General features: G+C 41.2%; 1 pseudogene; it reads right to left on the reverse strand.

The window, feature by feature from the left end:
* Positions 1 to 13,527: 13,527 nt before the first annotated feature.
* Positions 13,528 to 27,341, reverse strand: part of LOC119540605 — a 112,383-nt pseudogene continuing 98,569 nt past the window's right edge.

Raw genomic sequence — 27,341 nt, forward strand, 5'->3', positions numbered from 1 at the left:
CTGACTTCCAGAGTGGCTGAACCACTATACAGTCCCACCAACAATGAATAAGAGTTCCAATTTCTCCACATCCCCTCCAGCATTTGTAGTTTCCTGTTTGTTTAATGGCAGCCATTCTAACCGGTGTTAGATGGTATCTCATTGTGGTCTTAATTTGCATCTCTCTAATTGCTAGTGAAGCTGAACATTTTTTCATGTGTTTCTTGGCCATTTGTATTTCCTCTTCAGAGAACTGTCTTTTCATATCTTTTGCCCATTTTATAATTGGGCCGACTGTACTATTGTCATTGAGTTGTAGGATTTCTTTATATATGCAAGATATCAGTCTTTTGTCAGATACATGGTTTCCAAAAATTTTTTCCCATTGAGTTGGCTGCCTCTTTACCTTTTGGAGAAATTCCTTTGAGGTGCAGAAACTTCTAAGCTTGAGGAGTTCCCATTTATCTACTTTCTCTTTTGTTGCTTGTGCTTTGGGTGTAAAGTCTAGGAAGTGGCCGCATAATACAAGGTCTTGAAGATGTTTTCCTACATTATCTTCTAGGAGTTTTACGGTACTTTCTTTTATATTGAGATTTTTGGTCCATTTTGCGTTAATTTTTGTGTAGGGGGTGAGGTAGGAGTCCTCTTTCATTCTTTTGGATATGGATATCCAACTCTCCCAGCCCCATTTGTTGAAAAGACCATTATGACTCAGTTCAGTGACTTTGGGGGGCCTTATCAAAGATCAGTCGGCCATAGATCTGAGGGTCTATCTCCGAATTCTCAATTCGATTCCATTGATCTATATGTCTATCTTTGTGCCAGTACCATGCTGTTTTGGCAACTGTGGCTTTATAATAAGCTTCAAAGTCAGGGAGTGTAAGTCCTCCCACTTGGTTTTTCTTTTTTAGAGTGTCTTTAGCAATTCAAGGCATCTTCCCTTTCCAAATAAATTTGATAACTAGCTTTTCCAAGTCTGCAAAGTAGGTTGTTGGAAGTTTGATTGGGATTGCATTGAATCTGTAGATGAGTTTGGGTAGAATTGACATCTTAATGACATTTAGTCTTCCTATCCATGACCATGGAATATTTTTCCATCTTTTAAGGTCCCCTTCTATTTCTTTTAGTAGAGTTATGTAGTTTTCTTTGTATAGGTCTTTTACATCTTTGGTTAAGTTGATTCCTAGGTACTTAATTTTTTTAGTTGCTATTGAAAATGGTATCTTTTTCTTGAGTGTCTCTTCAGTTTGTTCATTCTAGCATATAGAAACATTACTGACTTATGTGCATTAACCTTGTATCCCGCTACTTTGCTAAATTTGTTTATTACCTCTAATAGCTGTATCACCGATTTCTCAGGGTTTTCTAGATATAAGATTATATCATCTGCAAACAATGATAGTTTTACTTCTTCTTTTCCAATTTGGATGCCTTTTATTTCTTTGTCTTGCCGGATTGCCCTGGCTAGCACTTCCAACACAATGTTGAATAACAGTGGTGACAGCGGGCATCCTTGTCTTGTTCCTGATCTTAGAGGGAAGGCTTTCAGTCTCTCACCATTGAGTACTATGCTGGCTGTGGGTTTTTCATATATGCTCTTTATCATGTTGAGGAAGTTTCCTTCAATTCCTACCTTTTGAAGTGTTTTATCAAAAAGGGATGTTGGATTTTGTCAAATGCTTTTTCAGCATCTATTGAGATGATCAATTGATTTTTCCCTTTTGACTTGTTAATGTGTTGTAATACATTGATTGATTTTCTTATGTTGAACCATCCTTGCATGCCTGGAATAAACCCCACTTGGTCATGGTGTATGATTTTTTTAATGTGTCTTTGGATTTGATTTGCAAGTATTTTGTTGAGGATTTTTGCATCTATATTCATTAGGGAGATTGGCCGGTAGTTTTCCTTTTTTGTAGCATCTTTGCCTGGTTTTGGTATTAGATTGATGTTAGCTTCATAAAATGAGTTAGGTAGTGTTCCATTTTCTTCAATGTTTTGAAAGAGTTTGACTAAGATTGGTGTCAGTTCTTTCTGGAAAGTTTGGTAGAATTCCCCTGTGAAGCCATCTGGCCCTGGGCATTTATTTGTGGGAAGATTTTTGATGACTGATTGGATCTCTTTGACTGTGATGGGTTGGTTGAGGTCTTCTATTTCTTCTGTGGTCAGTCTAGGTTGTTCATATGTTTCCAGGAAATTGTCCATTTCCTCTACATTATCCAGTTTGTTGCCATACAGTTGTTCATAGTATCCTCTTATAATTTTTTTAATTTCTTCAGGATCTGCAGTTATGTCAACTTTTTCATTCATTATTTTGTTCATATGGGTCTTCTCTCTTTTTGATTTTGTCAGTCTAGCTAGGGGCTTGTCAATCTTGTTGATCTTCTCAAAGAACCAACTTTTGGTGTTATTTATCCTCTCTATTGTTTTTTTGTTCTCTATGTCATTTATTTCTGCTTTAATCCTTGTTATTTCTTTTCTTCTACTTGGTTTAGGATTGGTTTGCTGTTCATTTTCTAGCTTTTTCAGTTGATCCATTAGTTCTTTGATTTTGGCTCTTTCTTCCTTTTTAACGTATGCATTTAGTGCTATAAATTTCCCCCTCAGTACCGCTTTTGCTGCATCCCATAGGTTTTGGTATGTTATGTTCTCATTTTCATTTGTCTCCATATATTTAGCAATTTCTCTTGCTATTTCTTCTTTAACCCACTGATTGTTTAGGAGTGTGTTGTTTAACCTCCAGGTATTTGTGAATTTTCTAAGTCTCTGATGGTTACTGACTTCTAATTGTATTCCATTGTGGTCAGAGAATATGCTTTGAATAATTTCAATCTTTTTAAATTAATTGAGTCTTGTTTTATGTCCCAGCATATGATCTATTCTGGAGAAAGTCCCATGAGCACTAGAGAAGTATGTGTATCCTGGTGATTTGGTATGTAATGTTCTATATATGTCTGTTAAATCCAATTCATTTACCAGATTGTTTAGGTTTTCAATTTCCTTATTGGTCTTCTGTCTGGTTGATCTATCTATAGGAGAGAGTGATGTGTTGAAGTCTCCCACAATTATTGTGGAAACATCAATTGCTTCCTTTAGTTTTGCCAGTGTTTCTCTCATGTATTTTGTGGCACCTTGATTGGGTGCATAAAGATTTATGATTGTTATTTCTTATTGTTGAATTGCCCCTTTTATTAGTATGTAGTGACCTTCTTTGTCTCTCAAAACATCCCTGTATTTAAAGTCTATTTTACCTGAGATTAATATTGCTACACCTGCTTTCTTTTGGCTGTAGCTTGCATGAAATATTTCTTTCCATCCTTTCACTTTCAGTTTCTTTGTGTCCCTGTGTCTAAGATGAGTCTCTTGTATGCAGCAAATTGATGGTTCATTTTTTTTGATCCATTCTGCAAATCTATACCTTTTAATTGGTGAGTTTAATCCATTTACATTCAACGTTATAACCATGAAGGCATTTCTTGAATCAGCCATTTTATCCTTTGGTTTATGTTTGTCGTATATATTTTTCCCTCTCTCTATTAATATCCTTTAATGTACCCATAACGAATCTCTTTAGTACTGGACCTTTCTCCATGTCTGTCTCTCCTTTCTTTGTTTCTCTGTTTGTAGGGCTCTCTTTAGTATCTCCAGTAGGGCAGGCCTCTTGTTAGCAAATTCTCTCAGCGTTTGCTTGTCTGTGAAAAATTTAAGCTCTCCCTCAAATTCAAAGGAGAGCTTTGCTGGATAAAGTATTCTTGGCTGGAAATTTTTCTCACTCAGAATTTTAAATATGTCATGCCACTGCCTTCTCACCTCCATGGTGGCTGCTGAGTAGTCACTACTTAGTCTTATGCTGTTTCCTTTGTATGTGGTGAATTGCTTTTCTCTTGCTGCTTTCAGAACTTGCTCCTTCTCTTCTGTGTTTGACAGTGTGATCAGAATATGTCTCGGAGTGGGTTTATTTGAATTTATTCTATTTGGAGTTCGCTGGGCATTTATGATTTGTGTATTTATGGTGTTTAGAAGATTTGGGAAGTTTTCCCCAACAATTTCTTTGAATACTCTTCCTAGACCTACCCTTTTTTTCTCCTTCTGCAACACCAATGAGTCTTATATTTGGACGTTTTATATTATCTATCAAATCCCTGAGGTCCATTTTGATTTTTTCGATTTTTTCCCCATTCTTTCTTTTGTGCTTTCATTTTCCATTCTGTCATCTTCCAGGTCACTGATTCGTTGTTCAACTTCCTCTAGTCTTGTACTATGAGTATCCAGAATGTTTTTAATTTGGTCTACAGTTTCTTTAATTTCCATAAGATCATCTATTTTTTTATTTAGTCTTGCAATGTCTTCTTTATGCTCTTCTAGGGTCTTCTTGATGTCCTTTATATGCTGTTCCATGCTCTTCTTGATGTCCTTTATATCCCATGCCATGGTCTCATCGTTCATCTTTAGTTCTTTAATTAGTTGCTCTAAGTACTGTATTTCTTCTGATCTTTTGATTCGGGTGCTTGGGCTTGGGTTATCCGTATCTTCTGTTTTTTTTCATATGCTTTAAAGTTTTCTGTTGTTTTTGGCCTCTTGGCATTTGCTTAATTTGGTAGGGTTCTTTTAGGATTTGTAGACCAATTGAAATCCTTATCTCTAATTTGTCAGGTCTACAGCTTCGTGGAGTACACTTTCTGTGACTAACCAGCAGGTGGCATCCGCGAGCCACCTGTTCCCCTCAAGCCAGTTCTCCCCCGCTTTGCCTCTGTGGTGAGTGGGGGAGTAAGTCTTGTGGGGTCCAGTTGGTGTACCAAGCTTGCATGTGTAGTTGGTTTTGCCCGCCCTGTATAAGGGGCGTGTGTCTGGGTGGTCAGGGAGGGGGGCGGCTCTAACAACCAAATCTCCCTGGTGTTCCTGGAGTTTTAAAGCTGCTGCAATAGTCTAATCCTTCAGTTCAGTCCTGCCACAGTTTTTCTCTGCCACTGACCCACAAGTCCTTGGTATTGGCGTGTGGCTCCTGAGATTTGTGAATGGGTCCCTCTTCCACCCCTGGTCCTCTGTTGAGGGATGGCTGTGCTATGTCACAGGTGAGTGCCATCCCCCCAGGGTGGTTCTGGGCTGCCGGTCTGTGTAGGGAGGCTCCCAGTCTGCTGAAATGATGTCTGAATGGGGCTTGTTAATTCCCACTGCTCCACCTTCCCAAGTCTGGGACAACCAGCTGAGGGTGCAGGGAAGGCTAATGTCCACGCCCAATTTTGTGCTGTATGAGTGTTATCTGAAGCACTTCCGTCACACTGGGTTGTGTGGGGCAGCTCTGGGCTATGGGGCCGGTGATGGGTAGGAGTGTTTCCTGTCCACCAGGATGATGGCTGTGAGAGGATGCCCCCATTTTCTTGGGAAGTTGTGGTGTTTGGTGAACTTTCTCAGCTACTGGATTATTGCCTTTTGTCTCAGAGCTCTCAGTTCTGCTCTTGTCTTGACCTGCCCAAATTGCAAGTCTTTGAGGCTCTCTGTACTGGGCTTCTTAGAGTAATTGTTTTAGAAAATGAAAAAAAGATAAAAAAAGAAAAGAAAAAAAAAAAAGGGCCCTCCCAGCAGATCTAATGTTGTTATTGAAATGCTAAGAGACAAAGCAATTAGGGCTATTAAGGAAAGATCCAGTGGGCAGAGAGATCAGTTTTTCTTTGGGTTTTGCAGATGAGCCTGTGGGGCCTGAGCTCCTCCCTTCCCCTTTCTATGTTCACCAGAACTCCAAAAAGCATCCGCTTTTATTTTTGAGTTTGTCTTGCTGTTTTTTTGCTATGCCTGTCTCCTCTCTGCTGGGCTGGCTGCTCTCAGATTCTCTGGTGTCTGGTCTCAGTCTATCTATGGTTGGAGTTTGGATCAGTAGAATGAGTTTCTGATAAGGGCTGCCACTGCAGTTCTCCCTTCTCCTTCCTGGAGCTGACAGCCCCTCCTCCCACGGGACTGAGCCTGGCAGGGTGGGGCGCAGGTCCCCTGGCCACAAAAACTTACAGATTTTGCTGATCTCAGCAGTTCCACGTTTTCATGAATGTTGTATGAAGTATGCCCAAAGTCAGATTGCTCTGCAGTGTCCAGTCCACGCAGTTTCTGGCTTTCTACCTACTTCCCTGGAGGAGTAACTAAAACATACACCTCACCAATCCACCATCTTGCCCCACCTCACCTCCATTGTGTCTTTTGTCTCTTGTGTTGTGCCTTTCATTTCCATAGATTGTACTAGTTGTTTTTTTGAACTTTCAATTTCTGCCTTATGAATGCCCAGTTTCTCTTTACAGCCTCTGTCTCTTTTGCAATATCTTCTCTAAATCTTTTGACTCGATTTAGCATTAGTTGTTTAAATTCCTGTATCTCAGTTGAAGTGTACATTTGTTCCTTTGACTGGGCCATAACTTTGTTTTTCTTAGTGTAGGTTGTAATTTTCTGTTGTCTAGGCATGGTTTCCTTGGTTATCCAAATCAGGTTTCCCCAGACCAGAACAGGCTCAGGTCCCAGAGGGAAGAAATATTCAGTATCTGGTTTCCCTGATGGTGTGTCTTAGAAAATTGCTCCACCCTGTGATGCCTCAGGTCCCTGTGCTTTTCTGCCCAGCAGGTGATGCCTGTTAGCCTATAATTCTTGACTGGTGTGAGGAGGTATTGTTGTGTTTCCCCAGGCTCTGGGGTCTGGTTCTGAATGGAAAGGTCCCCACCTTTTTCCCCTTAGAGAAGATAGACCCCCTAGGGGGAAGTCATTAACATTTCAATGGTCTCTCTCTCTCTGCTTGTGCTGTCTCCACCCTTCTCTGACTCACAGCCCTGGAAACTGAAAATGACTGGGGCTTTCTCCGCTGAGCCAAAAAATAAACAGATAGTCCCCTTCAGACCTAGTCCAAGGTGACCCTCCGGCTCTCCAAGGTCAGTCATCACCCAAAGCCTCTGTTTTTTGGGGATTTGTACCTATAGTGAGCAGTTCACGCTCGCTAATTAAAACCCCAGTTGGAGCTCAGCTGAGCTATATTCGCTTGCTGGGAGAGAGCTTCTCTCTGGCACCATGAGGCTTTGCAGCTGGGGCTATGGGGGAGAGGGTCTCGCAACTTGGATCCGCAGGTTTTACTTACACTTGTGCTGTGATTTTGGGCATTCCTCCCAATTCAGGTTGGTGTATGATGAGTGGACGGTCTCGTTTGTCCCTCCGCAGTTATTCTGGATTATTTACTAGTTGTTTCTGGTTTTTTTTAGTTGTTCCAGGGGGACTACTTAGCTTCCACTCCTCTCTATGCCGCCATCTTGCCCAAGCTCAGTGATCATAATACTTTAAAGTAAAAAAAAACTGGATAAATGGGTACAAGTGAAGGTTAGTCACAAGGTTTTTACAATCACAAGGGCACAAGATAAAGGCTTTACAATCATTATCAGAGATCAAGGCAGCTGGATTACTGTTCAGGTTCAGGTATTCCCCTCTATCTACTCTAATATACCAGAAAGTAAAAAGGAATATCTATATAATGATTCAGTAATCATAATCAGTCCTTAAATCCTAATTTCTTGGTTACACTGTGGGCTATTTTAAGCAGAGCTATACACAATGAACTTTTATATTTTGCTTTAAGGAGATGGGGTGGGTTTTTTTGTTTGTATTTTCATTTGCTATTCTTTTTTAATAGTCTTCATAAATTTGTAGAATTTAATATGTTACTTTCAGTATCCTTCAGTTTACATTTCATGTCTGTTCTGTAAGAGTAGCTCTTTACTTAGAATAAAATCAACGTGAGGCATTTTTTAAGGATGGGCTAGTAAACATTCACTGAGAGAAATGGTAGTATGTATGAGTGAGATGTAAAACTTAAGTTTACATTTGGAACAATGTATGTGGGGCTGTAAGTGAGATATGTGTGTATTTGCTTACATAAATATATCTAAGGTCCAACAACAACTAGCAAACAGATATCTGTGTTGAAAAGTTTCTCAGGTTGATATTACACTTACTAAACTGATGGGTTCTGTTTTCATTCAAGGCCCTTAGCGCATGTTTATTGAACCTTGCAAAGAGATAATGTACTTGGCGTTTATTCTTTTCTCCAAAGATCCATTTTTGCTGTTATTGTTCAAATACCTTTTGATGTTCTAAGAGTCCCCAACTTGATGGCAGTTGAATACATTGTTGACCATTAGTAATGACTAATTCTGTCCAAATTTTAATTTGCAAGCTAAAAGTATCAAAGGAGCATATTTAATTTTTATATTGAATAAGATCAGAGTCTTCAGTATTCCTAATGAACAGAAGAGAAGGAAGTGACCTTAAAACTTTAACATGAAACATTTAGGTATAATATTTTAGAGGTGGCACATTTAGAAAAATATTTATTTCCCATTGCTTTTAGGATACTTATTTTCTCTGCCTTAAATTAAAACAAATTTTTTCCAAAGAATGAAAATGCTGAAGTTTCAGGTCTCCTAAACTTGATTTGAAATGTATAAAATCCAACTGTATATGCAGCTAGTTGTAATATAAACAAGAATGTCTTATCTATTTTTAATATCTGATCCCCATTGTAAATGTGTATATTAAACCCTCTTTCTCAACTAGTAGTGAGACAAGATCTTAATAATATATTTATATTATTGTATGTACATTTAAAAAATTAAAAGTCTTATTTAAGTCCTGTCCATTTTAAAACATCTTACTCAAGCTTGATTTAAAGAACTTCTCTTCATCTCCCCCCTCCACTCCTTTCCCCTTTCCTTTTCCAAATACCATCCATCCCCTCCAACTGTTCCTCCATGGCCTTGCTAATCTTATGTTAGTGGTGGATTACCGTGTGTGTCTGTGTCTGTGTGTGTGTGTTTGTGTGTAGGAGTGGAGGTGTGATCAGGGTTGGAGTCAGGGTGGCATGGGGGTGAAAGCATGTTTTGCTCTTACTGCAGAACCCCCGCCTCCATTTCTAGATTGCCTGGTGTGCTAGGGCCAAGAGATAGCCAGTTACTTTTAACCTTATTCTAATAACAGCTTTTATAGACAACTCTGTTAGGAAATGATTTATTTAAACTTTTAAAGCTATGGGAAGCAAACTTCAAAATATGCCTCATCATTTTCCTCTTGACATGTCTTTTCAGATTCTTCAGATCCTATTGTGCTCACTACAATGACTGAACACTGTCTTTATGCCATAAGAAGAGTTATTTTGTTTCATGAACTATTTGATGTTATGTTTTCCTCAATTCTATCTTTAGTTGAAAGAAGTCTTTTGGGAAAGAATTTTGTTTCTCCCTGGCATATTCTGCCTATTGTACAGAGAATATTATGCAAGAAGCTATCGAAATTATTCATCATAGTATGTCAGATTTTAGGTCTCTCTACAAGGTTGACATTTTTCCTAGAAAAAGCCTTCAAATCATGTGTTTGATCCTGGGTGTCAAAGCATTTGTGTCTAGGGAGACATGTAGAAAGTGGTATGCCTATTTCTGAGTACATATTATTATAAGTGTTGGCTGAAAGTGTGATGCAAACTTACCCTAGTCAGGAAATAGTTCAGGCTGACATGCCACCTGGAACTTACATCACCATTGGATTTATATCACATTGGTTTGACACAGGCTAAGTGACCTTCTCCTTTAAAATATTCATGCCATTCTCATTTTCTGGGTGATTGGGTTCTTTATTAACTGTATAATTTGCTTTAATAGTGTTTTTAGTGCACAGATATTATGCAGTCTTTTCCAGAACAGCCAGGTAATAGATTTAACCAAATTCCTTGGCCAATTATTGCCTAGAGATAGCTCTTATCTCACCACGAATAAGAGCAGAACTCCAGGGACCTTGGGACAAGTCTCTCCAGACCACAGGAGACATTTTTGCTGTTGAGGTAATAATTCTCTGCACTGATGGAGAGATGTACCCCTCTGAGAGGATGGATAAGTAATACACATTGATAAAAGAGAGATTAGACAGTGCTAATTGAGTGAAAAATTATCTTGGTGGAGGTTAAAGGGCATTGAGTAGTGAATTAATTACAAAAGTTCCAAGGACTAATTATAGCATTTGATGAAAATATTGTATTGGGTTAAGGGGTCTTTGTTGAAGGAAGAGACATGGATCTGGGAGGAAGTAAGGAGGGCTTGACAGATTAGGGACCTGTGATGAAATAGAAGTGAGAAGGGAGTGGTGGAAAGCCATTGACCTGGATAAAAAATGGAATCTGTGGAGAGGAATGATAAGCAAGGAGTGGCAACCTGTGAGGATAATGGCAGTAAAGCAGAGCTGGGAAGACATACAGCAGTGGGAAGACACCCATGAAACACATTCTGAGCAGGTTTTTATTCTGTATAACAAACTGAAGCCTTATGTTGGTTGTTGAGTAACAGAGAAATATGATCAAAGTGGCATTTTGTGTGAGATGGGATATCAACCAAGTGTTTAAATGAAGAGAGAGATGTTTGAGGCAGAGAGACTCTTGACATGAATGTGTTTATTTTTCTTTCATACAGCCTTTAATTTCTAATAAATAATGGGAAAGTTATACAGGTAATGGAAAATTTAGACATGTTCAAGTTTGAGCACACAGAAAGCCTAAGTAGATAATTACATTGTCAGCTAGTACGTAAACTAAAATTCACTGCATTTATGCAGCCCCAACCTTAGGAGCACATGGAGTTGTGGACACTGAGGCAGAACCTGGAAGAGGCCAGGAAGGATTGACACCTCTACAGGCTTCAGAGGGAGCGTGGCCCTGTCATGTCCTTGATTTTGGACCTTTGGCCTCCAGAATTATGAGACAATAAATTTCTATTATTTTAAACCACCAAGTTTATAGTAATGTGTTACTGCAGCCCTAGGATACTAAGAAAATATATATATATTCACGGTTTCCCTCTTTCTCACTCACATGGTATCATTCTCAAAATAATATACTGTACATTTTTTTCCACTTAAAATACGTCCTAGAAATCATTTCATTTCAGGACATATCATTGGAGTAAAAAAATCACACAATATCCCAGATTAGCTCTATAAAATTCATGATCTCAACCTCAATGGGCTTTTGATGCTAAGAGGCAAACTTTCTAAGATCCCTTAGACAACTTCCTCTCCTATTCTCCACAACAACAATGTCAACTTCCCTTTCCTCAAACTTTCTCCCTCCAACTCCATCCCTCAGCCATAGCAGAAGACTTCACAGGGAATTGAAAAGCCATCTGATGGGAATTTCCTCAGCTGTTACCTGCCCTGCATTCATACTCTGCCTTTTTCCTCCCCTCCTCCTGTAAGAGAGAAATGCACCACCCCCTACCCCTACCTTCTGTCTAAAGCTAAGCTTTCCTCTGGAGATCTGGGTCCTAATCCACTTCATCTATCACCTCTTTTCTTTCCCAAATCTTTAACCTCTGACTATTTGGTGGTCCGATGTCACCATTATTTAAGCACATTTAAATCATTATTTTCTTTAAATGAAATCTGAATTCTTTCTTGGACCTCACACTTCATCTAGTTCTTGATTTATCTGTCTCTTCTCCTCTTTCATAACCAAATGTTTAAAAGTTGTCCACATTGGCTTTCTTCACTTTCTCACCTTCCACTTACTTTTACTTACTGATGATCAATTTCCACATAAAAAAATCTATTAACATTACTCTCACCAAGATTGCAGATGACCTCCTTGATGAAAAAATCAACAGGGAGGCATTTGTCTTGTCATCTTTTGCTACTGTGCCCTCTTTTAAAATATGTTTACTATTGGTTTCCATGACATACAATTCTCCTAATTTTTTTCCTGTTTTACTATTCCTCATTTTTTACTTCTCTCTTTTATTCTTTGTCTTTTCTCCTTGTGTTCGTATTCAAGGCAGTCTTATTCTCTTTTCATCTATACTCTCTCTGGAGTCTCCTCCACTCCCTTGTTTTCAACTCTAAGATCCAGTAACTCCTAAATCTGTATTGGTATCCCATATCTCTTCCCTGAACACCAGATGCATATATCTGTCTGCCTCCTGGTTGACATATCACATTCAACATATCTCTGCCTACCACAGTAACGGCCATCTTTCAAACGCAAAAGGAATGTTTAAAAAAATATGAAAACCTCTTTCTTCTCCCATGTTTCATGCTCATTTAGACTTTCAGCACGTTGCCAAAGTTACAAATGTAATCATCATCCCTGCTTCCTCCCTCTCTTGCACCACCCAACCGCCATCATTTCATTAATCTCTAAATCCACCACCAAAATCAACCTCCACCACCAAATCTCTCAAATTTCTTCTTCCACCAATCCCCATTTTAGCTTCCTAATTCAAGCCTTTAGCACATCTCTCTTTTTGATAGTAAAAAGCCCTTTTCATTAGTGTCCTTGCTTGGAAAGTTGTTTCTTCCAACCATCTTTCCTCCATAAAGTAGCCAAAGAACCTTTGTAAAATGTAGATCTGATGATGTCACCCTGCGTCTCAAAACTCTTTAATAGTTTTCCATTGCCCTTACCATGTCCAAATATTAAGGTAGCATTAAAGGCTTGGTCCAGCTGTTTAGCTCTGAGCTTCATTCATTTCTTCATTAACATAACAAACATGTACCTGAATGCTCACTAAGTGCCAGCCAAATACCCAGGTCTTGGAAATTCAGTAGTGAAAAGAAAATAATGTTCCTCCCCCTTTGGGGATTTTGCTCTCTACTCAGTTCATCCTTGATCTCCTGACTCCACCTATACAGAATTGTTACCTTCTCTGAATGGAATATGCTGCTTGCCTCTAGTGGGGCCTTTTCAGGTGCTCTTGTTTCAGGGAGAGACCTTCTCCTTTCCATCCTTCAATCCTTCTGGCTGTTAGCCATCCTGGGGCTCAACTTACATGTCACTTCTTCTGGGAATTTCAGAGCTACTGCAATAGCCCAGGCAAGGCAGGGTGAGAGCTTAAATATAGAATAGATGTGAGAGATATAAAGCTGGTAGAATCAAGAGGGCTTTACTGGAGATGCAAGAAATGGAAAGAGGAATTTAAGTTAATTCCAATATTTCTGGTTTGGGAGGAAGGAGATTCCATGTTTGGAAATGAGGATTTTGATGGGTTGATGTGTTCTAGATACTCTGGGACCTCTCACAGGAGGCATTTGATATGTGAGTTTTGAAGTGAGAAAGATAGTATGAGCTGAATAAAAGATATTGGTTGAAGTTACTGGGAGCAGTTGAAATGCTCAAAGTATATAAAATAAGGGGATGTTTAAATTTCCCAATGGCATCATGAAGTCACAATTAAAGAACCACACTCTTTTTTTCCTACTCATTTTAGTTTATAGCAGTGAAGCAGTTAAAACCAATTTTTATTAATTTCTCAGTTAATCTTAGTATCATTTCCAAACACAGTGTATCTTATGTAATAAATTGATTTTTTTTTTTTTTTGGTTGCTTTGAGCAGTACTTTATTTTGATCTTAAATCAATGCCTTTTGTGGCCATTCTTTTGTATTATAAACATGTTGTGCTTTATGGCTTTATAATTTATCTGAGAATTTTACAAAATATCTTAAAATATTCTCCTTCTCCCTCATAGAAGAAAAAAAGTCATTTTTGGCAATAACTTCAGGAAACCCAAGCAAGGCTCCATTTCAAATTTACAAGCATGAACTTGAGAGCCTTTGTCCACTGCTCCTCTGTGCTCAGGAGGGTTCTGATGGAATAGTATTCACTGCTGCATCCAGGATTTTCCATTAGGCCATTCTTCACATTGATCCTGTAGGGCAGAGAGCTGACTCACCTTTCTTAGCCTCTTCCTTGAACGGCTGCATACAGTCCAGGAACGCCACCATTGCATAGTCAAATTTATCATCCAAGAAAACACTCTATCCCCCATTAACAGAATAATGGCAGTTCAATGGAGTCATCTGTTAATGACCTCAAGATAGGAGTGGTTTCTACAGGGAACAAATCAGTACCTCTGAAACTCCAGTCCAATTTTATTGGACAGGGCAAGGAGTAGCAAAGCTGTCTATCCCCAAGCAGCATTAATCTCATTCCAGCTCACAGGGACAGTGGGGATGCAGCCCAATCTGAAGTTGTTGATGATGCCCAAGGAGACTTCTTGCCAGATATCAAATGTTACACTGAAGATGTTGGTTTTCTGCAGCCAGTACAGTTGGGTCTGGGCCTACCTTAGCCTGTTGTCCACACTTGTCAGCTCATCAAGCATTTCCAGCTGCTGCTGTTTAAGCTCACTGTAGTTCCTCTGGTGCTGCTTTTCCTCCTGGTCCAGTGCCCCCATCTCTGCCTGGGCTGCCTTAAGATCTTTTGTTGCTCTCTTACCATCCTTCTCCAGCTGCTCTAGCTCCTAGACCAGTCTCACTTCCTCCAGCTCCATCTGCAACACCTCCTTATCATACTTACTCATCAGCTCCCTTGTCTCCAAAGAGCATTCGTAGTTGCGATTATCGTATTCTGTGATAGTGAGTTGGATATCCAGCTGCTCTAAAAGATTGTTGGTACATTCCTCACACAGGGGATGATCCACCTCTTTGTGCCAGTGAGGATGTCAAAAATGTCCCCAGCGATGTTCTGGAAGCTGCTGAGAGATCCCATGGGGGCAAACTCCCCAAGCAAGGTAAAGTCATTGGAACTTTCCCTGGAAGTCAAGCCTTCATCCGGTCTGCAAGAAGCACCATCCTGTTGCTTTTCAATATCTGTCTCCTCCCTGACCCTCTTTCCTTCTGCTGACTGCCCCTGAGCTGAGGCAAGCACTGAAACTGCAAGTCATCGGGTAGTGCTGAGGCCCAGGGTCTCCATGGACCGGTAAGGTTTCAGGGGCTGGCTGCAGCACTGGCAAATGAAGCAGATGGAGAACATGGAGGAGGTTTCGATGCTCCCAGTGATTCTGTTCCCTCTGATTTCTCGGTTACTGATATTTTTATACCTTCTTAAGCAACTTCTGGGAGAGTGATTCTTTTAAAATGCACCAAATTGATTTTTCTATTCATCTCTGTTTAACTTCTAAACAATGCTTTATTCTTTATGTGTTGAAAATTAAGAAAAAGAAATACAAAACTTACTTCTCAGGTAACAAATGAGTGACTGGAATGAAGAGTTTTGTAATGCTTAAATCTGTTTACAAATTTATAAGAGCTCCCCTATTTTATACAGTTTAGCATAGACCTCAAATTTAAATGTGTCTATTTCTCTTAGTGGTGTAAAATAGTTCTTGTGACTCTAAAGATACAGGTGATTGAACTACTTGTAGCATTTATTATGCATGAACTTTCAGAAAAGGAATCCTATGTGATATGATCCTGCTGATTGACAGGGAACAAAGCGGAGGGGTAGATCATTTATCTGCTGTGATTTATGGAGTATTTTTTTCACATATTCTTACATTATAGCTCTATAATACATATACATTAAAAGTAGCAAGGGAACTTTAACAAAGGTTTTCAAAGGTCTTCAACAAATTCCTATTCACCAATTGAGGAGTTCCATTGAGAATTCCTAGGAGTTGACAATATAGTTTATAAAGTTTCTCCAGTGACATTCTTGTGGCTGATTAATGAAATGATTAATTCTATTTCTAAAAATATTACGTTACATATACATGTATAAGTATATATTATTAGTAATAAATTCAAAGACAAAGTTATCCTTTTTAAGATATGGAACATATAACAATTGGCTAATTTAAATAATCATAGTATAGATTTCTTCTTTTTAATGATTTGCGTCTATTAATTTCAAAAGATATTAAACATGACAAGAAATAGAAAGTACACCAGTAACTCATTATATGACTGCCAAAAATGTCATTGACTACTTAAGGCTGCTTCATTATGTGTTAAAAAAAAATAATTTATGTGGACAAGTTTTCAAAGTAAAGCAAAAATAGATTGCTGCTTTCCTGAGTCTGACTTTTCAAATTGCATTTTATGCCGTATTTTAAAAACTTCTCATAATTATATGCTTTTCAAATGCCTTTTCCATTTTGTAAATACTTTTAAATCACAAGCTTAGAGAGAAAAATGAGAATTGAAAAACTTTGAGCCATTTAAAAGATTATATAGCACTCATATATCTCAAAATAGGTACTTTGCTTGTGTGTGGCATAGTGTTTTATGAATGGTTGGTCAAAAGTTACTATTTATTATACCAATGGGAAATGTAAAAGGAAAGCCATTTCTGCACTGTGTGGGCTCGTTGAAGTAACAGCTACCACGCTCATTATTTGGAAAGAGCCAATCAGAAACTGCACTTGGCAGGGAGCCGATGAGGCTCTTCCCTATTGGCTGCCCTGCTGTCTGGGTTACAGAGAGCTGGCTGGTGTGCCTGCAGATGAACTCAGCAGTGCAAATTAAACACTCACTAGCTAAAAATTCAGTGCAGACCCTTGTTAATAGTTAATGAACATAGCCTTCTTAAATATTTGAAACCTGGTTTTCTCTCTGTAGTATTTTCTAATTATATTGTGGAACCATTATTACTACATCATTTGACTAGCACCTTTAACTTTTCCAAAGCTTTTCATACCTATTAATTTGTTTTATTTCCTCTACAACTTAAGGAGGTAGGTAAGGAGGAGCCTGTTAAATGAACTGAGATAGTGTAGGGGAAAGCGGTTTGCTATATGCAAAACCATTCAAATGATACCATTCTGATTCTTGTGTTATGGATGAGAAAACTGACACCAGGGACATTAAACTATCTGCTTCAAATCACATAATACTGGGATGATGACAATACGGGGTTGCAACCATATGACTTACACATGTGAAAACTGCTTTGGTGTTTTGTATTTGGGATTTACTGGTGAAGCAATAGGTGGCCAGTGAAAGGGAAAGGACTAGTCATTTTACAGATGACCAAATATAGGGCTAAAGCATTTCAAGAAGCTTATTCAGAGTTACACAGCCAATAAGAGAATATGTATTTTACTTGAAAGTATTTTTGGACTAGTGTCTACCTGCAAGACATGGAATGCAAACTGCTTCCAGCCCTCTGGTTAAAGCTATTATGGTATGAAATATTATGACAACTGTATTAGTTAGGGTTCCCTAGGGAAACAGAATCAATGAGAGATATCTATGAATATAAGATTTATAAAAGTGTCTCACGCAACTGCGAGTATGCATGAGTCCAAATTCCGTAGGTCAGGCAGCAAACTGGCAACTCCAGTGAAGATGTTCGATGAACTCCTCGGGAAATGAATTGGCAACTTCAACAAACTCCTCAGGAAACACTTCGCTGGTCAGCTGAGAAGAAGTGAAGGTCCTCTATCTGTCTCACTTAAAAGTCTTCAACTGATTGGATTAAATCCAGCCAAGGGCATTCTCTCATTGTGGAAGACACACCCTTCAGTGAGTCATCAGTCACAGCTGCAGCCAATTGACTGATGATTTAATAAACCAGCCTGTTAGTTTATTAACCAGCCACAAACGTCCTTGCAGCAACAGTTAGGCCAGTGCTTGCTTGACCAGACAGCTGGGTACCATCCCCTGGCCAAGTTGACACATGAAGCTAACCATCATACAGTCCACCCCTTGTCAACTTGGCAGTTATACTCATCACCTAAAACCATACTTTATCTCTAAGTAGATAACAATAACAGACACATATTTTGCCTAACAATACTCCATTGTGCAGCATACAACTGGAAACTCACTAAATCTCTCCAGAATAGGGTGCAACTCCTTGGGTAACATTAACTCTTAAAATTGATTTCATTTAGCTTACATACAGCAAAATGGACAATACAGCTTATGTCATATGATAAGGGGATAAGACAGAGAAGAAAGCAAAGATATTTGCTTTACAGACAAATACAAATATACTCATAACAAAACAAAGAGGAAATATTCATGCCGTCATAGTCCTCATTTCTGTAACTGGTCACGTGGCCATAGTTCATATTTATCACTACCTTTTTCCATTACCCATTCCATGTTCCCTTTACCCTCAGCCAGCACTTCAGCTGGCCATGGTTCTTTGCCTTGTGGGGTGACCCAAACCTTCATTCCTGAAGTTTCTTGGCCATTGGTAGTCCTGGCTGGATTGGGTTGTTGCAGGTTTCCATTGACTTTAATCACAGGGCATGGTAGTACTAAGAGATGCCTTAGGGGATCTCCTGTATTCAAGGAAGACTCTACTTCCATTGTGTAGTTGCAGTGCTATTTCCCCTTGATAGTCAGGATCAATCACCCCAGCCAGTACTGTAATCCCCTTCCTTGCCTGTTGATTCAGAGGCATAAGAAGCCCAAAGTGGCCAGGTGGCAACCTTAATTTCCAGTTCAATGGGATTATTGTTGTGTTTCCTGGTGGAAGCACTCTTTCTTTTGGAACAAAGACTTGTAGACCAGCAGAGCTTAAGCTTGCAGGGACAGGAAGCAAAAATTTACCTAGTGGATCCCTAGGAGTGATAGTGAGTGGTGCCACTCCTGTTTCCACCCTTTGATTCCTGGACCCATGAATCCTGGCTATGGAAGAAACAGTACCATAGAGTGGACACTGATTCAGAGCATACACAGCCTCCTGGAGAACACTGCCCCAGCCCTGCAAGGTATTGCCACATAGTTGGCACCATAATTGAGTCTTCAACAGGCCATTCCACCATTCTGTCAACCCAGGTGTCTTTGGATGATGGGGAACATGGTAAGACCAGAGAATTCCATGAGTGTTTGCCCATTCCCTCACTTCATTTGCTGTAAAGTGGGGTACTGGGTCAGAAGCCATGCTGTGTGAAATACCATGACAATGGATAAGGCATTCTGTAAGTCCATGGATGGCAGTTTTGGCATAAGCATTTCATGCAGGGAAGGTAAACGCATATCTGGAGTATGTGTCTATTCCAGTAAGAACAAATCACTGCCCCTTCCATGATGGAAGTGGTTCAATGTAATCAACCTGCCACCAGGTAGCAGGCTGATCACCTTGGGGAATGGTACCGTATTTGGGACTGAGTGTGGGTCTCTGCTGCTGGTAGATTGGGCACTCAGCAGTGGCTGCGGCCAGGTCAGCCTTGGTGAGTGGAAGTCCATGTTGCTGAGCCCCTGCATAACCTCCATCCCTAACACCATGACCATTTTGTTCATGAGCCCATTGGGCAATGACAGGAGTTGCTTGGGAAAGAGGATGATTGGTATCCACCAAACAGGTCATTTTATCCACTTGGTTATTAAAATCTTCTTCTGCTGAAGTCAACCTCTGGTGAGCATTCACATGGGACACAAATATCTTCATGTTTTTTGCCACTTAGAAAGGTCTATCCACATACCCCTTCCCCAGACTTCTTTGTCACCAATCTTCCAATCATATTCCTTCCAAGACCCTGACCATCCAGCCAAACCATTAGCAACAGCCCATGAATCAGTATACAAATGCACCACTGGCCCATTCTTCTTCCAAGCAAAGTGAACAACCAGGTGCACTGCTAGAACTTCTGCCCACTGGGAGGATTTCCCCTCACCACTGTCCTTCAGGGACATCCCAGAAAGGGGCTGCAGTGCTGAACCATCTGTAAACCAGGCCCAAGTTTTCTCTTCCTCAGTCAACTGATTGTAAGGAATTCCCCAAGATGCCATAGCTGTGGGCTGGGAAAGAGAAGGTGAGGTGGCAGAAGTGGGGGCCATGGGCATTTGGGCCACTTCCTCACATAATTTACTTGTGCCTTCAGGACCTGCTCAAGCTCTAGCTCATATATACCATTTCCATTTTATGATGGAGTGCTGCTGTGCATGCCCAACTTTATGGCTTGGTGGATCAGACAACACCCAGCTCATGATAGGTATCTCAGGTCTCATGGTAAATTGGTGGCCCATGGTGAAGCATTCTGTCTCTACTAAGGCCCAGTATCAGGCCAACAGCTGTTTCTCAAATGGAGAGTAGTTATCTGCAGAGGATGGTAGAGCTTTACTCCAAAATCCTAAGGGCCTGCATTGTGATTCTCCTATAGGAGCCTGCCAAAGACTCCAAATGGCATCTCTATTTGCCACTGACACTTCCAGCACCATTGGGTCAGCTGGATCATATGGTCCAAGTGGCAGAGCAGCTTGCACAGCAGCCTGGACCTGTTGCAGAGCCTCATCTTGTTCCGGTCCCCACTCAAAACTAGAAGCTTTTCTGGTCAGTTGGTAAATGGGCCAGAGTAGCACACCCAAATGAGGAATATGTTGTCTGCAAAATCCAAAGAGGCCAACTAAGCATTGTGCCTCTTTTTTGGTAGTAGGAGGGGCCAGATGCAACAGCTTATCCTTCAACTTAGAAAAGATATCTCAACAGGCCCCACACCACTGGACACCTAGAAATTTTACTGAGTTGGAAGGCCCCTGCATTTTCATTGGATTTATCTCCCATCCTCTGCCACGCAAATACCTTACCAACAAATCTAGAGTAGTTGCTACTTCTTGCTCACTAGGTCCAGTCAACATGATATTATCAATATAATGGTGATATCTTGTGGGAGGGAGAAATGATCAAGATCCCTGCAGACAATATTATGACATAGGGCTGGAGAGTTTATATAACCCTGAGGTAGCAGAGTGAATGTAAACTGCTGGCCTTGCCAGCTGAATGCAAACTGTTTCTGTTGGTCCTTACTAACAGCTATTGAGAAAAAAGCATTTGCCAGCTCAGTAGTTGCATACCAGGTACCAGGGGATCTGTTGATTTGCTCAAGCAATGATAGCACATCTGGAACAGCAGCTGCAATTGGAGTCACCACCTGGTTAAGCTTATGATAATCCACTGTCATCCTCCAGACCCATCTGTTTTCTGCACAGGCTAAATAGGAGAGTTGAATGGGGATGTGGTGGGAATCACCACCCCTGCATTCTTCAAGTCCTTAAGAGTGGCATTAATCTCTGCAATCCCTCCAGGAATCTGGTATTGCTTCTGGTTTACTATTTTGCTAGGCAGGAGCAGCTTTAGTGGCTTCCACTTGGCCTTTCCTGCCATAATAGCCCTCATTCCAAGAGTCAGGGAACCAATGTGAGGATTCTGCCAGTTGCTGAGTATATCTATTCCAATTATGCATTCCAGCACTGGGGAAATAACCATAGAATGGGTCTGGGGACCCACTGGACCCACTGTGAGATGGACCTGAGCTAAGACCCCATTAATCACCTGACCTCCATAAGCCCCAACTCTGACTGGTGAACCAGAGTGACATTTTGGGTTTCCTGGAATTAATGTCACTTCTGAACCAGTGTCTAATAATCCATGAAATATCTGATCATTTCCTTTTCTGCAATGCACAGTTACCCTGGTAAAATGCTGTAGGTCCCCCTGGGGAAGGCTGGGAGGAAGATTAACAGTATAAATTTTTGGCAGTGAAATAGGGTCCTTCCCCAAGGGTACCTGGCCTTTCCCTCATTCAAGGGGCTCCAGATCTGTAAACTGTCTCGAGTCTGGGAATTGATTAAGGGGCCATGACTCTCTATTTTTGTAGTTCGAAGAAGACTTTTGTTCACTTGACCTAGAATTCTTCTGCTTATATAGTTCAAACAAGAATTTAGTCAATTGCCCATCTATTTTACTACTTGGTACTCCATGATCCACTAGCCAACGCCATATGTCTCTGCAAGTCAGATTATTTTGATTGCTGCTTTGAGCCTGTTTTCCATTATGGTGGCCATGCCCACCTTGTCTGTGGTGATTAATTACAGCCACTTGGCTTCTGCTGACTCAGGACCTGATTATCCCCATTGTGTTTAAGGATTCCAGCTCAGTGACAGCAGTTCCTACAGTAATATCTGACCTACATGGAAGGGCGACTACAGAGCTCTTCAGGGATGATGGAGCTAGTCTCACAAGTTTATTTGTCACAGTCCTGGTAAGAGTTATGTCCTCTGGACATTCTAGGGGTGTATGAGCAGGTCTTCCATGATAAATCTGTCCCGGCCCGCGGGACGATCAACCGAGGCTCCAGCTCCTGCGAGGGAAGAATGGTATGGGACAAGAGACACGAAGAACGACAGCAAGACAGGTTTCTGATCAAGCTGCAAAACTTTATTGAAGAGGCAGGGTATATATGCCCTAGGAGAGAGGGGGAGTGGCTAGCAAGGGCAGGTGGCGGTCTAGGATTGGCTGCTGCTGTTGCTAGGGCGGATGGCAGATGTAAGGCTGGCACAGGATTGGTGGCTACTGTTGCTGGGGTAGAAGGCAGGTAGTAAAGCTAGCACTCTAGGCGCGAATCTTAGGCGCGAATGGCTATCACTTCCGTAGAAGGCTGAGGGCAACTTAAGCCGCTACTGCATCAGCCCTAGCGGTCATGTTGCATATCTCCGACATCGCTGAGGGTGGATTTTATACATGCTACCTTAATCATCCCCAACATCTCCTCCCTTTGTTTTTCAAAAGGATGGAGGAAGAATGCTGATTGAGCATTCTTTTGGCATTAACCTGCTGGGGGAAATAGAGGCCTCATTCCCCAAGTTGTTTGTGGCTCTGTTTTTCTGGGGAGGGGAGTTTTTGGCAGAGCAAAACCCCTATGCAAATGAGGCATATTTCTCAAGGAGCTCGAAAATGGCCTTTAGTTGCTTTGGCCCTCCTTTGCAGTGCTTTGCCTCGCACCCAGCGGTACCAATCATAGCATACGCTAGAAGCATATTTTCGAGTTATATGCTGCTCCCGTAGGAGGGGGTTTCTTACCCGTAAGGGTGGGTAGCAGTCAGATGATCTGGATCCAAACCCTGGTCAGCGAGGTGAAGCCGGTGATAATGCACTTGAATGGGCTTGCTTAGGGCAGAGTCAAGTTGATCCTTAACTAGCTGTATTATTCTTTTTATGGCCCAAGGAGCAAAAGATATTATAAGGATTATGGTTATTAAGGGGCCTAATATAGGGAGGAGGTAGGGGAGGATTCCATTAAGTCCCCAGGAGATACCTCTTTGGGTTTCTCGCTCACGTTTGCGGTTTTCAATTCCTTCCCTAAGTTTGGTCATGGAATCCTTAACTATGCCAGAATGGTCAGCATAAAAGCAACATTCCTCACCTAGCGCAGCACAAAGCCCTCCTTGCTTAAGGAAAAGCAGATCTAAGCCTCTCCTGTTTTGGAGAACAACCTCCGATAGGGATGTAAGGGATTTTTCAAGATGGGTAATGGAGGTTTCAATGCGGGCTAAGTCTTCGTCTATAGCAGCTCTTAGGTGGGAGAAGCCTTGGTTTTGGAGAACGATAGAGGCGATTCCGGTGCCTAGGCCAGTAATACCTAAAAGAGAAGCAATAGTAACAACCGTAACAAGTTCTCTTTTCTTTCTCAGCGTGGCTGGAGATTGTGCGACCAAGTGGTGATAAAGGTCTTCCTCTGTATGAAAGAGGACATGGGGTAACACAGCCACTAAGAGGCATATTTCCCCTGTTTCAGTTAGGGCTTTTGCTGATACGCAAGGAGTAAGCCCCGTAGAAGAGCATAGCCATTTTGCCCCTGTTGGGGGGATATAGAATTTACCAGGCGATGGAGAGGACGACTGTGCACAGACTGTTTTTAAGGAGGCAGAAATATTACCAATACAATGCCCAGAGTGAAGAACGGATTGCATAGTGAGACCGATTTTTCTTGCATTCCAAGGGCATTGGGAAGGATTGTCTTCATTAGAAGTATTAAATGTAACATTAAGAGCTATAGCATCATAATAAGGAGGCTTGGCAGAGAAACACAGCCAACAACTATGAGTAAAATTAGGCTGGGAGGAGTTTAGAGAGAGAAAGGTGGCTTGGAGTAGTGGCCAAAGCGGGCTATCAAATGATATGAACGGGCTTGAGGACGACAATATTGGAATGTTAGTAAAAGGGGGGGTAGTGGGGTGAATTTTGGAAAGATTTGTACTGGGTGTGCTCGGGACAAGAGGGGTAGCTGGAGGCGCGAGCACTATATTTGGTCCAATGGCAGAAGGTTTTTGCTGTACTGCTTCCTTTTTTATTACGATAAGAGTTCCTGGGTCGGTTGATGAAAATAAGTAGATTCTAAAGCCCCATGTCCGACCGTTTAACCAAGAGTTATCAGTGGGGAGTTGTACGGTGAGATTTAGTTTTTCACAGTTTGAGTCACCAAATGTAGATAAGGTGGTGCGTTTACCGAGTGCGCAGCCAAGGGGGGACCATTTTAAAGTTAGGTAGTGATCAGGGGCGGAAGGTTTCCAATTGGTAGCTAATGTTTCACACCCCCAGTTATGCACAATAGTACTGGTTGGGAGTATTGCAATATTGTTGTCTGGGGTTGGAGGCCGAGCACATGTAATATTGGGCTTTGTTAAGGCATGGTGCGCCGTCTGAACATTTAATTAGATCACTGGCATAAACAAGGAAGGAGGGGCGTCCTGCTGTAATTTGGGTTTGCACAACTGTGGAATCTTCCCATCGTGCCAAGGTCCATTTCCAAGGCTGATGGGGGTTGGAATTGCCGAAGGTGGCACGCACACTTTGCAGGAAAAAATATAAGGTGGCAACTTTAAATGGCAGTAGGCGTAACAACGCCATACTAATAGAGGCTATTGGTCCTTCCTGTTAAGGGAGACAAGCTAGCAAAGTAATACACCCTACGACGCACAAATATGCTATAGCAAGCAGGAATCTTTCTAACGGATTCCAATCTTTTGGGGCAACGGTTGCTAATCCGGCTGCAAACAGCAAAGCCAGAAAACCAATTAAGAAAAGCCAATAGTAATTCAAGTGGTAATTCATGTAATTAGTGATGGAATAAACCTGTAAGCAGGACTTCTTTCCACTTCCGGTTGTGTGCGGGCTGGTCGTCTCCGGATGGGTTATAGCAGGAGTTATTGATGCGCTGGAAGAGAGAAGGAAGATATTCTTCTCAGGGAGAGGCTTCTACCCTGGAAAGGTTATCATTAAGAGGAGGGGAGGGAAGTGTCTCAGGGGTTTGTTTCGGCAATGAGGAATTAATATGTTTTATCAGCCGTTCTGGAAGCCAACGAGGGCCTTCCCTTTTTTGATCGTATATGCAAGCAGAGCCTCGTCCCCAAATAATCACGGGGTCAGGCCCATTCCATTCTGACGTTAAGGGGTCACGCCACATAACAGTGGCTTGTTGCATTTGTGTTCTAGGATACCAATGTCTGTCAGCTGCAGATTGTCCTTCATCATCCAGAGTTAGGAAGTTAAGAACAAAAAGAGCATGATGTAAAAGGTCTCGAGGTCGTTGTTTTGTGAGATTGAGAGTACTTTCGGCTAGGCGGCACAGGGCATTTTTTAAGGTGCGATGTGCTCGTTCTACTATTCCTTGCCCCTGGGGGTTATATGGTATTCCCGTAGTATGCTTAATTTGTAATTGTTGACAGAAGGTTTGAAAATTTTTTCCAGTATATCCAGGCCCATTGTCTGTTTTAATGATTTTAGGTTGGCCTAAAGTAGCGAAGCAGTGTAGTAAATGAGAAATAACATGCTTCGAAGCTTCTCCTGTTTGCAAACTAGCTTGAATAAATCCACTATATGTGTCAATACAAACATGGATATATTTAAGTTGCCCAAAACCGGCAAAATGGGTGACGTCCATTTGCCAGATTTCATTTGGAATGAGTCCTTTTGGATTGACTCCCAAATGAGGGACTGGCAGTTGGGTTACACAGTTTTTGCAGGCTTTAACAACTTCCCTTGCTTGTTCCCTTGTAATATTGAATTTTAAGCGAAGGGTATTTGCATTTAGGTGGTGTTGAGCATGGGCTTGAGAAGCTAAGGTTAGAGAGTTAGAAAAATTAGGACATATTAATTGGGTGGCAGCATCTGCCATTGCGTTGCCTTCCGTTAGAGGGCCTGGCAGGTGCTGGTGGGCACGGAGGTGTCCTATAAAAAAGGGATGCTGTCGTTTAAGAATTAGTTTTTGTAACTTTGAGAATAAGGGAACTGCATTGGTGGATGGTTTGATAAATGGAGTTGTTTCTAATAGCGGTACAGACTGAGCTATATACGCGCTATCAGTATACAAATTAAAAGGTCGGTCTTGGAGATGGGAAAAGACCTGCAGGACTGCATAGAGCTCAACGAGTTGAGTGGAGGTATAGGGAGAGTGCAGGGAAAATGCCTGGCCTTGGATGACATATGCTGCAGTCCCATTTGCTGAACCGTCAGTAAAGACCAAAACAGCAGGGTTTATTGGTTTTGTTTTGGTGACCTTTGGGAAGGTGAACTGATGGATTTTAGCAAATTGGATTAACGGATCGCTGGGGTAATGGTTATTAATATCACCCAGAAACTAAGAGCATGCGATAGCCCATTCGTCGTTGGTTTGGAAAAGCCAATGGATTTGATCTTGGGTGTACGGGACGATAAGGGAATCAGGGTCTTTTCCAAACAACTGGCGACTAGTTTGTCAGCCTTTAGTTATGAGGGCAGCTATAAGAGAAATATACGGTGAGAGCACCTTTGTTGGAGTAGCAGGGAGGTGAACCCAAAGCAATGGGTGACCTCGCCCGTTTGGTGATTTTAAATTGGATTGCCAGAATACACCTGTAGGTGTGTGGGTTGTGGCAAAAACCATGAAGACTAAAGGCTGGTGGTAGCTTATTTGATAGCAAATTTGATTTTGGATAGCCTGATTGATGATGGTGAGCGCCTGCCTTGCTTCTGGAGTTAGGTTTCTGGGAGAGGAGGGGTTTGCATCTCCCTTTAAGATATTATTGAGCGGCAGGAGAGTTTCAGTGGGCAGTTTTAGGTAGGGGCGAAGCCATTGAATGTCCCCTAAAAGTTTTTGGAAATCATTTAGCGTTAAGAGATGGGAGGTTCGCAATTGAATGCGAGGTGTTAAAACTTGCTGGTGCCAAAGTTCGAATCCTAGATAGGAAAAGGGATCTGAAGTTTGTATCTTATTAGGGGCTATTTGAAGACCTTTTGCTGTTAGATGTTTAAGAAGATTCTGAAAGCAAGAATGCAGTTTAGATATGTCCTGGCCTGCTAATAGAATATCATCCATATAATGGAGAATGTAAATTTGTGGCCATAGTTGTCTGACAGGGTTAACGGCGTCAGCAACAAATTTTTGGCATAAAGTTGGACTATTAGCCATGCCTTGCGGTAAAACCTTCCATTGAAATCGAGGCATAGGGCCTTGAAAATTAATTTGAGGGACACTAAAGGCAAAATATTGTCTATCTTCCGGGTGAAGGGGTATGGAGAAAAAACAATCTTTTAAATCTATAACTATTTTGTGAAAATTAATAGGGATAGCAACTGGCGAAGGGAGGCCAGGTTGCAGTGCTCCCATAGGTACCATAGCTTTGTTTACGGCTCGCAAATCTTGCAGCAATCTCCATTTACCTGATTTCTTTTTTACGACAAAAATAGGAGTGTTCCAAGGGTACTGAGTAGGTTCAATATGTACGGCATTAAGCTGTTCCTGTACTAACTTTATAGCCGCTAGGGTCTTTTCCTGAGTCAGAGGCCATTGATCAACCCACACTGGTTCCGTAAATTTCCAG

Source organism: Choloepus didactylus, chromosome 7 (genome assembly GCF_015220235.1).
Source record: "Choloepus didactylus isolate mChoDid1 chromosome 7, mChoDid1.pri, whole genome shotgun sequence".
Taxonomy (NCBI): domain Eukaryota; kingdom Metazoa; phylum Chordata; class Mammalia; order Pilosa; family Megalonychidae; genus Choloepus; species Choloepus didactylus.